The sequence below is a fragment of the Dendropsophus ebraccatus genome, chromosome 7 (genome assembly GCF_027789765.1).
Source record: "Dendropsophus ebraccatus isolate aDenEbr1 chromosome 7, aDenEbr1.pat, whole genome shotgun sequence".
In the NCBI taxonomy this organism is placed as follows: Eukaryota; Metazoa; Chordata; class Amphibia; order Anura; family Hylidae; genus Dendropsophus; species Dendropsophus ebraccatus.
Genome location: NC_091460.1, coordinates 83,604,063 through 83,616,661, shown reverse-complemented (window position 1 = coordinate 83,616,661; position 12,599 = coordinate 83,604,063). Strand labels below are relative to the sequence as shown.

Sequence of the window (12,599 nt, the reverse complement as noted above, 5' to 3'; positions counted from 1 at the left end):
ATACATGCGGAAAAAAAAAGTATTACTATAGTATGAATAGTGAATACAGCATAACAAAATGTAGCAAATGGATTTCCTGACCGATATTCTGCCATTATGCATGAAAGCATCTAACCACCAGGTGGCAGTAACGAATAGATTGATTGTGAACATGTACAAGCTCCAGAGCAATTCAAACTTCTATACCTTTCATATTGTTTTATGTTAAATTACGTTTCTCTCGAGATCACTAAGCAACTTAGTCCAGACAGGTAATGTGAGGGTGTTAGCTCTGCTGGAAGCCTGGCACATCGGCTTGTCATGTTCTGGTGTAAGGTGGAGTTCAGCTTTAAGGGGCGTCACTTCATCTTGTACAATCTTTACAGTCTCAGGCAGAGAAATAACTGGAGCTATGTCCTGTCCTTCCTCTCTCCTTCTCTGCATCCATTGTCCATCTCTTACTACAAGTATCAGCTGAAATTGAGATCCAAGCAAGGTACAGTGCATGTTCATTTAGCCTTAACTCTTCTTCCTTATTTCTATCAGCAGCTTGCATGTTTGGTATTAGCCAATAAACATTGTCTACTGTATCTGTTTTTGCTACATTCCTACTTTACATAGACAGGGGAATATCTGGGGGACCACCGTGTTGTTGAAATTCTGCACTTGCCTGGAGCTTAGTCACCTGCCCTCATAATGCACACTCATTCATTTTCCATACAGAGCAGCTACTTTTTGAAATAGTATCCCTGACAGTGCTGTAGGGCTTTATTTCCTTGGATATTCTTTCTGAGGGCTGTCCATGAGCTGCATTGTGTGCCAGAGTTATTCAAAGTACTTGTGGCTGCTGCTCAGTTCTTGGCTATCAGATACCATGGTCTCATTATTCTTGGTACAATGGACTAAGAATTCATACATTCTAAGCGTAGGAGATGGGTTTAAAGGAGCGAAGTAAGCATATATGTAAGGAAGTAACTGAGTAAGCATACATGTATGTGACAAAGTAAGCATAGATATAGCAATCTGTCAGAATAGGCTAATACAAACTGGTTTGTATTAGCAACAATTCTTGCGGATTAGATACTGTATTTATTTCTAACTTGGTTAGTTTGTTACTTATGAGATAAGTTTTAGAACAATAAAATATAACTTAAGAATATACAGTAGTATATTACATATTTATTCTCCAGGCTTTATTAATGCACTCATATTATTAAATTATATACAAATGTATTCATATAGCTACCACTAAATTGCAATTTCATGTGTCCCTGATGTGATCTAAAGTTTTTTGAATTCACAAGACAGTGTATATGCTTTATATTGTATGTGCAATTACACCCAAGAACAGATTATTTAACTCTTTTGACCAGTAGCACAGTTTATTAACATAGGGAAGAAGAGAGCCAAACTTCAGAATACATTCTCTTTGATTCTGTTCTATAGCCCTTACATGTATAAATGGTCGCTGATCACAGCACTTTGTGACATTTTATTGAAATATGTGGATTTGTAGAGAAAAAAAATAGCATGGAGAACGTGAAAATAACTCTTTTGGATTATATATTTGGTTTTATTTTCCTGTAAATATTATATTTGTTATACAAAACACTTGAGCTATTTAGATAACTCTTGTTCAGTTGCTATTCACAATAATTTGGACTGAAGGTCCAAATTGTGAATTCATGGGCATATTTGCTTTAATCGAAGTTAATAAGGTACTGGCCAGATAGGCACAGTCTCTCTCTCTCTCTCTCTCTCTCTCTCTCTCTCTCTCTCTCTCTCTATATCTATATATATATATATATATATATATTCTTTAGATAAAATACATATTTCTTAGAGGCAAGAAAAGACAATTTCCTAGAAAATACATGTGGTATTTTACATACAATAACAATATCTTGGGCGTAGTTTTTTAGAACTCTGTTGCATTTTTCCTCTGTTAATCGTCCTACAAAACTTTTCATTTAACAAACTGGGTGTTACCTTTTCCCTCACCAATTGGGTGTGGCTGTACATAGTCTGACACTGTCAGCACTGATTGGACTCTCTGAATATGCAGGCACACCCTCAATTGATAATGTGAATATTGGGGCTCAAATTGTGTTAGTACTTAAAGTCAAGGAGAGTAATTTGAATGTGGCCCTTGGTACTGACCTGGTCTTATGTACATTTAAGATAAGCATTAGAGAAGAGCGAATAGTGAAATATTCAAAAATTCTAAATTCAATTCGAATAGCCCCCTGAATCCTATTATAGTCTATGGGAGAAAAATACTCAGGACTTGGAAATCAATATTTAACCACTTGGAGGTCACCAAGTCTACAATGAAACCTCAGGAAATTATGCCAACACCTCCAGAATGCATCCGGGACAGCAGGGGAAGCATGCCTGGGTGCATCTAACACGTCAAAGTCGCAGTATTATGCCACCATCACAGCCTCTCTACAATACACTCCAAACACAATATAACCGCTATGTATAAGGGAATACTTCCAAAACTTCTTTCTTCTACATTAGCGTGGACAGAAAGCCAAATATTAAGCAAAAGAAACTTTATCATGCACCCCTTTAAATCACGTTGCCCATGACAACCACAGATGGCATAGGCAAGGGGGAAATTAAATAGCACCCACCGCTAACTGTCATTGTGTATGTATGGGATTTTTTTAGAATGCCAAAAAGAAAAAGGTGTTCAAATTATTTAGAGGACGCACAGTGCACAAATCAGTAGTACCAAGATAATAGTTTTTATGGCACACTCGCAGTATACAGCCGCATACCAGATTTTTTTTAGAATGCCAAAGAGAAAAAGGTGCAAATCAGTAGTAGTAACCCTCATTATGTGAACTGACAGGGTTTCCTACAGCAGCAATTCACTGAATTATGGCTGCAGAGAAATTAACATGTCAGTTATTTGCGGCCCCGTGCAGGATCCCGGCCGGAGCGTATACAATGTGTATACGCCCCGGCTGGGATCCCATAGAACATTAGGCATTGTTCACCCATACGAAGTACGGCCGTTGTTGCCAGTATTGTGGTCCTCATATTGCAACCAAAACCAGGAATGGATTGAAAACACAGAAAGGCTCTGTTCACACAATGTGGAGATTGAGTGGATGGCCGTCATTTAATGACAAATATTTGCTGTTATTTTAAAACAAGGCTGTTGTATTAAAATAAGGGCAGTTATTTACCGTTATATGGCGGCCAGCCACTCAATTTCAACATTGTGTGAACAGATCCTATCTGTTTTTTCAATCCACTCCTGGTTGAGGTTGCAATATGACAATACTGACTGAAATATACTGTGTGTGAGCCCAGCCTACAGCTGTATACCCTATGTCTACAGTAGATACACTATAGCCTATTGCTGACACTGCACTGCCTGCCTGTCTGAACACACTGTCTCACAATACCTTCTAAATGTCTGCTTTCTATACTTTTAGCCCCAATAAGGGCTTTTGTGGGTCTCTTCCTACCTTACTTCACCTAAAAGCTTTTTTCTCCCTGGTATACAGTCTCTCCCTCTCTAGCTCCAACCAGCAAGTGGAACAAATATGAAATCCCCTATTCGTATACTCAGGAGGTCACATGGTTTAGCCAGCCAATCACAGTTTTGTTTTTTTAAAGTCCTGTCTGTTCCTAGTGCCTGTCCCTCCCCCCTTGCATGTTTATTGGCTGAAAAAAGCACCAGGAGAGATTGGAGGGCAAATGAAATTTTTACTGCATTTTTGAATATTCAATAGAAAACAAATAGCCAGAATAGTGTAGTATTCGATCAAATAGCTATTCGATCGAACACTACTCGCTCATCACTAATAAGTATAATTAGATTAGATGCCCTATTGGGGGCAAGGACTGTTGGGAGACATGATAATCTCTATCATTTATCTAAGCAACAGTAAAGAAATAAAACAGACATAAAATAAATACATGCTTTTAGTCACACTTGCCCTAAATGGTATTATAGCTACTGATATCACAATATTATTCATTATACCAGTTACACATATAGGCTATGCTCACCCAATAATTTTTCCTATCTGTTTAAAATTACATCCATTATTTTGAGTTTAAAATGACGGACATCATTTCCCTGTTTGGCCGCTCATCAGTGCAGTGATGGCTGTTGGTACATAATTCTAGTTAAGGTAGATTAATTAGCCTTTGGGTGTTTCTTTAATTGAAAATTCCATTGAATTTAATAGTAAAAATTGCAAAAGGATGGAGAAAAAAGAAAAACTGTGTGTGAAAAATGTAATGTCTGCTGTTTGCAAAAGACGGCCAAAATAACCTGATAACCTGTTGCCTTGGACCTACCAGTCAGTGACAACCAGTGGAAAATACAAGAACAAGGACAGTAAGCCCTGCTCTGTTCCTGCCCACAGTGCCTGCCTACTTGCCATTGACAGCCCTAGGCAGCTGTGGACAACAACAGACAAACAAACACAATAATTCTTAGTGGACAATCCTGGTCAGCAATGGTGGACAGCAAAAATACTAAATCGGAGGTAGTTGGGTAGTCAAGGGTAAGTCAATATGATTAAGGCAGGCGTCAAACATGGAAGTCAGAGAACAAGCAAAGGGTCAAAGAACTACAGGTAACAGCAGAGAAATGCTTAGCCTAGCAAGAAAAACTAATAGCCAGCAAGGATTGCTGGAGCTGAATACTATTTATGGAGGATCAGGGACTCAGTCCAGCGGCTGATTGAACCGGCCCCTGATCCTCAACACTATTGATGAGCGAATACTGTTCGATTGAATAGATATTCGATCGAATAGTAAGGTATTCGATCTATCGAATATTATTGAATAGTTCGCCGAATATTCAAAAAATATTCGATAAGCGTTCAAATCCCCCAGCTTCCGGTTTTGACCTCCAAGTGGTCGAATAGATGTTTTTTCAATAATCGAATACTTGTTCACATAGACTTTAATGCGATCGAATATTTGGGAGATATTTATACAAATATCGAATATTTAAATATTTCACTATTCGCTCATCACTACTCAACACAGATTATCTGAACAGCAGCAGAGTTAACATTGGAGCTACAAAAAGCATAGCAAGAAAGGCAGGTTTTTCTGAACAAACCGAAGATACACGTGTTCAGACAGGGTTCAGGACACTGCACAGAAACGCCAAACTCAGGGCCTTCTCGGCTGCACAGCCCGGACCAAGGAGTGCCGAGTCACAGTCCTGAAACATATGGAGGATTATAAAGTCTATGGGGAAGATTTATCAAAGGGTGTAAAATTTAGACTGGTGCAAACTGACCACAGCAACCAATCACAGCTCCTCTTTCCTTTCACCAGAGCTAGAAGCTGAGCTGTGATTGGTTGCTGTGGGCAGTTTGCATCAGTCTAAATTTTACATCCTTTGATAAATCTCCCCCTATATCTTTTAAATGCTTGTACATTTAAAATTTAATTCATTTAACATAAGGCATCTATATAGACTTTGTGATGCAACCCCTTTAAGAAGTAAAAATAAGTCAGCTACAATTTAGGTTCCAAATTGCTTAGACTCTTAACTGTCAGGTCAAGAGAACGCCTGGTATCTTTTATACTGGAGATCTGTTTGTGCTTTCATAATGTTGAAATATTTTTTATTCTCCTGTGCAAAGTATCAGAGAGGCGTTCCCAATCTCCTAAAGTGCTGCAAGCTGAAATGCCTCTTCGCTCCCCTTACTATCCCTATCCCTGCTTGACTGTTGACTGAGTCAGCAGAAAGAGGGTGACTGTTGGTCAAGCATGCTCAGGTATTGGAGGGGAACGACGAGGCATTAGAACTTTTAGCACTTCAGGGGTTTGGGAATACCTCTTTGACACTTTGCACAAGAGGACAAAAACTTTTTTTCAACATTATGGAAACATAGGGGGACATGTATCAACTGGCGTACAGTATTCGCAAATCAGCACTCTCCGCCGGGTACGCCCGGGGGCGGGGAGGGGCAGTGGAGGGGGCGGAACGGAGGGCGCGGACTCAGAGTCCGCGCGATTCACCATTCGTTCCGCCAAAAGATACACAGAAAACCTACTCCAGCTCTCAGCTGGTGTAGGTTTTCTGCCGTGCGCACCGGCGTGCACGTGATTTATGTAGGGACAGTCCGCCTCTACATAAATCTCTGTAGCCCCGGAGCTGCGGGGGCATTTTTAAGTCCGGCGCAGAAGACGCCGGACTTAATAAATGACCCCCATAGACTCTTATATGAAAGATACTATGTGTCTCCCTGCCCTAACAGCAATGTAGGCAGTTTGAAACCTGAATTGAAGCTGATAAATTCCCTTAAAACTACTTTATCATAAAAAAATGCAGTGCAATATCAGGTAAACCTGTCTTTTACACCCTACTTGGTGAAATAGATAGATTTGTTATGGCTCACAGTAGACACAGCAATATTCTCTCTTTCACAGCAGGGAAATGAGCTTTCACATAGCTTCCATAGCTGTTGGTTCCCCAAAGCACATCTGCAATGGACTTCTTATCCTTGGCTATCAATTCTTAGCAAATATAGCATTTCCAAGCGCCATGGCTTCTCAAGTGGCTCCCAATATACATGAGCTGTAATTCCTGACTTAATCATCATTTTGCTCTGTCCCACCTATGATAAGACACGATAGGTCGATATTTGAAAATCTATATATAATCTATATTCCCCCTACACACATAAAAGTTACATTGCAAATAAATACTAAAACTTTTTCATCTGGCTTGTGCGTGTAACTTGTTTAACCCCTTCAAGCGAGGCTGGATTAAAGGGAGGGCACCCGGGGCACAGGCCCTGCCCCCCCCCCCCCACCAGCCTGAACCCGGAAGCAGTGTTCCGGGTTCAGGCTGGGGGATCTATGGCAGGGGTGGGGAACTCCACGAGCCGCATCAGGCCCCGACATCTCCTGATGTGGCCCATGTGCACAGCGCTCTCCTGTGTCCAGCGGCCACTAGACACAGGAGAGTGCTGTGCCTGTCAGCTCCTCTCTGGTGGGCTGCCTGCTGGAGAAGACTTGCGCTGCACGAGATGACAGAGGACCCGGCCAGCTCTGGAACGAGGAAAGGTGAGCAAGGAAGTGGGGTGGGGGGGAGTGAAATAGAGCTACCAGGACACCACTGGGGGGAGATCGACACGTACCAGGACCGCACACAGCACTTCTGCGCACAGTATAACATTAAGTGTGGGCACCGCAGGAGACATTATTACTATATTCAGGGCACAGCAGGGGGCATTATTACTATATGGGGGCACAGCAGGAGACATTATTACTATATGGGGGCACAGCAGAAGATATTATTACTATATGGAGGCACAGCGGGAGACATTATTACTATATGGAGGGCAGAGCAGAGAACATTATTACTATATGGGGGCACAGCAGAAAACATTATTGCTATATACAGGGCACAACAGGGGGCATTATTACTATATGGGGGCACAGCAGAAGATATTATTACTATATGGGGGCACAGCGGGAGATATTACTATATGGGGGCACAGCAGGAGACATTATTACTATATGGGGGCACAGCAGGAGACATTATTAATATATGGAGGGCACAGTACGAGATATTATTACTATATTGAGGGCACAGCAGGAGACCTTATTAGTATATGAAGGCACAGCAGAAGACATTATTACTAAATGGGGGCACAGCGGGAGACATTATTACTATATGGGGGCACAGCAGGAGACATTATTACTATATGGAGGGCACAGCAGGAGACATTATTACTATATGGAGGGCACAGCAGGAGACATTATTACTGTATGAAGGCACAGCAGGAGACATTATTACTATATGGAGGCACAGCAGGAGACATTATTACTATATGGAGGGCACAGCAGGGAGCATTATTGCTATATGGAGGCACATCAGGGGGCATTATTACTACATGGGGGCACAGCAGGAGACAATATTACTATATGGAGGCACAGCAGGAGATATTATTACTATATGGAGGCACAGCAGGGAGCATTATTACTATATGGAGGCACAGCAGGGGGCATTATAACTATATAGAGTGCCCAGCAGGGGGCATTATTACTATATGGAGGCACAGCAGGGGGAAGTATTACTATATGGGGGCACAACAGGGGGCATTATTACTATATGGGGACATAGGGACTTGGACTATTTGGGAGCGCAGGAGGGGATCCTACATACAGAGGGGAACCCACATTTCTACTCACTTTACTGGAAACCACAACAAAAAGTGGAATTACTACTGTTTGGGACCTTATGGGTTGGAATAAGGGAAGGAAGTTGCTGGAAAAGTGCCGAGTCTAAGATGTTTGTCTGCCAGGTTCTGAAAAGATGAATTGTAACTTAACAAAATCATCTGGGCCGGATGGAGAGAAAAAGGGAAAGTGACACCTCAGATTAAAGAAGACGTCACCTGTGAGTCACTGAATGAAGTTTCTTTTGTATTTTTTAGAACATTTTTCAGTAGGGGTGCCCTGGGGTAAAATAAAAGGTAAGCCATAATACTCACACTGCTTCTCCCTAGCAAAATCCCCCCCATTAACTAATCAATGTCTTTCTACATGTTCAAAAATCATTGGCCACCGGCCGTGCATCGCTGCGTTTAATAGTGATGTGAGTCCGATGGCTGATCGAGCCTTATAATAGGCTCTGTATGTGAACGCCAATCTAGCAGAACGGTGCGTCTTACCCAGGATATCAGACTATGTAATATGGCCCTAACACAATAGGTAAGAACGCAGAGAAAGTGCTAGGTTCTCACATTGTGTTATTAACACAAACACAACGTGAAAACACTGAGCCCTTCTCTCTCCTGTCTCTAGGGCCTGGCATCTTCCTCTGCATTGCAGCCTCTTGTGACCATCACGTCCACAACAGAGGAGGATGCTGAGCCACACAGCCAGGGGTCTGTGCTAAGTCACCTACTCGCCTACAGTAAGCAGGCATCTGTATAGATCACGGTGTATTTTTTTTTTTTGGGGGGGGGCAATGGGGGCCCCCAACAAGATTAATGCCCGGGGCCTCCACCAACCTTAATCCGGCTCTGCCTTCAAGACCAAGCCCATTGATGCACGGATGTCCTGGTCAGTTTAATTCAATGTTCCTCCATAGCGCTTTTATTTTTCCACCTACAAGGCTGGTTGGGGTGTCATTTTTTGCACCATGATCTCTTGTTTTTATTAATATCATATTGGTGTAACAGAAAAATTTTGATCGCTTTTTATAATTTTTTTTTCTGATATATCATTTGAAAAAATCATCAATTCAGTAAGGGAATGGAAGTAAGGGACTTACCCCTGCCTGTTGGTACAATCGATTGGGACCCCGGCAGCATGGCTGCGAGGGTCCCAATCACTCAGTGACAGGAGCTTGTCCTGTCACTGAGTACCTTAAACGCCAGAATTGATATTCTATATTGCAATCGCTATTATATATTGTAGCATTATATATCGTACGTTATATATCGTAGCGTGCGGAATTGTCCGATCTATCAAAATATAACATTGTAGATTTGTCCTTGAGCTGTTGAGTGGAGACTAGCTGCTATGATGACTCTACACATCTTACTCCCCTACATTATAGAGGGGATTATAGATTATAGAGCATCCAAAAAGATGAAGGAGACCACACTTCCAAAAAGAATATCCACTTTAATCACACCAATGCAACGTTTCGGCTCTATGTGTGTAGCCTTTCTCAAGCTGCTTGAGAAAGGCTACACACATAGAGCCGAAACATTGCATTGGTGTGATTAAAGTGGATATTCTTTTTGGAAGTGCGGTCTCCTTCATCTTTTTGGATACTTCATACGAACCTGGGTCCGATTTGGTGAGACCTGCACTCACAAACCACTATTTTTTCTTGTGCTGCTGAAAACTTGTTTTTTGCATTGTAGATTATAGAGCAGTATTTTGCATTGCAAGATGCGAATCTTACATGAATTATAACATTTACTAGAGCTTTAAATGAGCACTGGTGTTACCATTGAATAATGTTCAGCAGGGGAAGTGATACTACGTCTTTACAATTTACTTTATTTGTTTACTTATTTTGCCTGTTTTCTGTAAGAAATACAGTACAATACATTCGGCTACTAAATCACTCACTGGAAAACTGCAGTCAAGGCTCTGTCACTAAGGCTATTGGTTTTTAGTAACAGCCGAAAAAAAGAGACCAAATGCAGGAAGTGATGTCATTTGGCCCAGCGAAGATGGATGCTTACTTGCCAACTAACATGCACTGTTATAGCTGAGTAAACTAACCAATCTTAGAGTGAAATGCACAAGCACGAGCAGCATAAGCTCATTATGCTGCTGGTGCTTCTGCATTTTACTCTGAGCTGGTGGGCCATTAAATGAACTGCTGGAGAAGCAAAATTAAAATCAACATTGAGACCATACATAAAGCAAGCATTAACTATATATTTACTTAGTTTTTTATTTTTCATATGTCCAGTTTACCAAATAACTGGGTGCCTATAGGAATTCACTGGGACCAGTGAAGACACAGTCCATATTATTCACTCACTAGGCACTGTAAACTCCTATTGAGTTATACCAATTTATTAGGATCAGTGAATTAAGCATGCACCTTACATGATTAGTCGTCACATTCCACTCCTACTGTATTCCAAAAATTTGTTATCATTACTGACCTGAGTGTGCACTTTACATAATCAGTACTCACACTAAACTCCTACTGTGTTATACAAGTTGTGTTTCATTAAGGAATTGAATGTGGCCTTTACTTAATGAGTGCTCACACTCTACTTCTACTGTGTTATAAAAATTAGCTTTCATTAGTGAACTGTGCAAGCACCTTACAAAATCAGTGCCGCACTCCACTCCTACTGTGTTCTTAAAATTTGTGAAATTGTCACTTTACGCCATTCATATACCAATATCCACTGCTGTCTTGGGAGAAATTAGATGTTACCAATGTCCACTGCTGTCCATGGCGGAAATCGGATGATTTACTGGCTGACTGACTTTTTTTTAAATTGTGATTTTCCAATTTTTTAAACTTGAACAAGAACATGCATTAACAAATTCATCCTTCTGTTATAGTTTCAGTACTGTAGCTGCTATAGTTTGGCTTTTTGGTTGTTTTTTTAATTTTTTAAGATTCGATTCACAAATATTACCTCAAATATTAATTAATTTTGATAGCAGTAGCATTACAGCATAGAAGCTAAGTAGGGAACATCAAAGACAAGGCAGGAGATGGGCAGTTGTGAAGAGACAAAGTAGTACAGCAGTAGTAAATGCACACTATCAGAACCAAGATTAAAATTTTAGCAAAATCTAAAATTATTTATATAAAGATGGTGACACACCACTCCTGGCCTGGATGCTATACTGCCCCAGTGGTGGCCCCTGCTCAATCTGATGCTGCTGCCGCAATACCAAATCTGGCCTATAGGACTATTCATGTGCGCATCCTCACATTTAAAGGGCCAGTGCACACACTACTAATTCTTCTGCACTTTGCATTTTCTGTTTAAGGGGGATCCCTACAATATCATGTGTTTGAGTACTATTGATTCCTAGTGTCCATTGTGAAGGTGTGCTATCCTGATCATTTTTGTGTATTCTGAACCAAGCTTGTTTCCTGGACTAGGATTTTGCTTGACCCTTTCTTTGCCATACTGGCTGTCATGTTACTGACCTAATTTACTGACATGAACCTGCGTCTCCCTCCTCGATGATCTATCTGTTTGGGGTTTATCTCTGCCTTATCTAGCCTGCGACTATATTTACCTACCTGGCCTGACCATGTGGTCTGCTGGGCCAGCTGCTAACAAGTATAACTAGTATAATGTTTATGGAATGATCTAGTGCCTTCTAACAGCAGAAGTCTTTCTTCAGCATACTTGTGCTGGGTAAAGGGTGGAAACCTAGAAGGTGCTCAGACTCTACTGCAAGGTGTGCCTCAAAGTCAAACTGGTTTAGTAGCATAGTTAAAGGGGAACTCCAGGTAGAAGTTAAAAAAAAAAATGAAACTTCTGCAGAAGTATTAGGCATTACTTACCTGTGTATCCCAGTTTTGAAGTTTTGAAACTACCAAAAATCCATTTGTTTTTTTTTTGGGGGGGGGGTTGCTCTGTTTTCTGTTTCTGTTCTTCCTGGTTTGGCATTTCCCAGAATGCAATGCTTTCCCTCATGTGATCATCACAGCCCCCACCCATACAATCAGTAAAATTAATGCAGCAGCTGCTTCTGGCCGGTTAGAGATGGTGAATCAGTCAGGGGATTGGGTTATCCAGCCAAGCCTCCTGTGACATCACGCCCTGCCCCCTGTATGCATCATCAGCAAACACACACAATGTGAGAAAGAGGCATGTAAGATTTGTCTCCTAAGGGGGGATAGTAGTTATTGGAAGATGAGATTGATGATATTGACAATTTCTGAAAAAGCACTTAATGAATTTAATGGCATTATATAAACTTTTAACATTTTAATAAAATTCTAATGCAAAAGGCACAAATATTCTAATTCTCATAAAATTGGACCACTTGACCACTTTGGTGGCACTAATAGATGGAAAACACTGACTATATGTTAATATAAGCAAGAGGATGTAAAGCGAACGTACCACCTCATGGCCAGTAGTAAGGTTTTACCACTGCTGTGG

At 41.0% G+C, this 12,599-nt stretch overlaps 1 protein-coding gene across 1 annotated transcript in view; it reads left to right on the top strand.

Moving 5' to 3' along the window:
* Positions 1-350: 350 nt before the first annotated feature.
* The window catches only part of NPY5R (neuropeptide Y receptor Y5), a 46,704-nt gene continuing 34,455 nt past the window's right edge, over positions 351-12,599 (top strand). The window contains exon 1 of the mRNA XM_069976612.1: positions 351-475. The gene's annotated coding sequence lies outside the window, so the exon portion shown is untranslated. The remainder of the gene's footprint in view (positions 476-12,599) is intronic.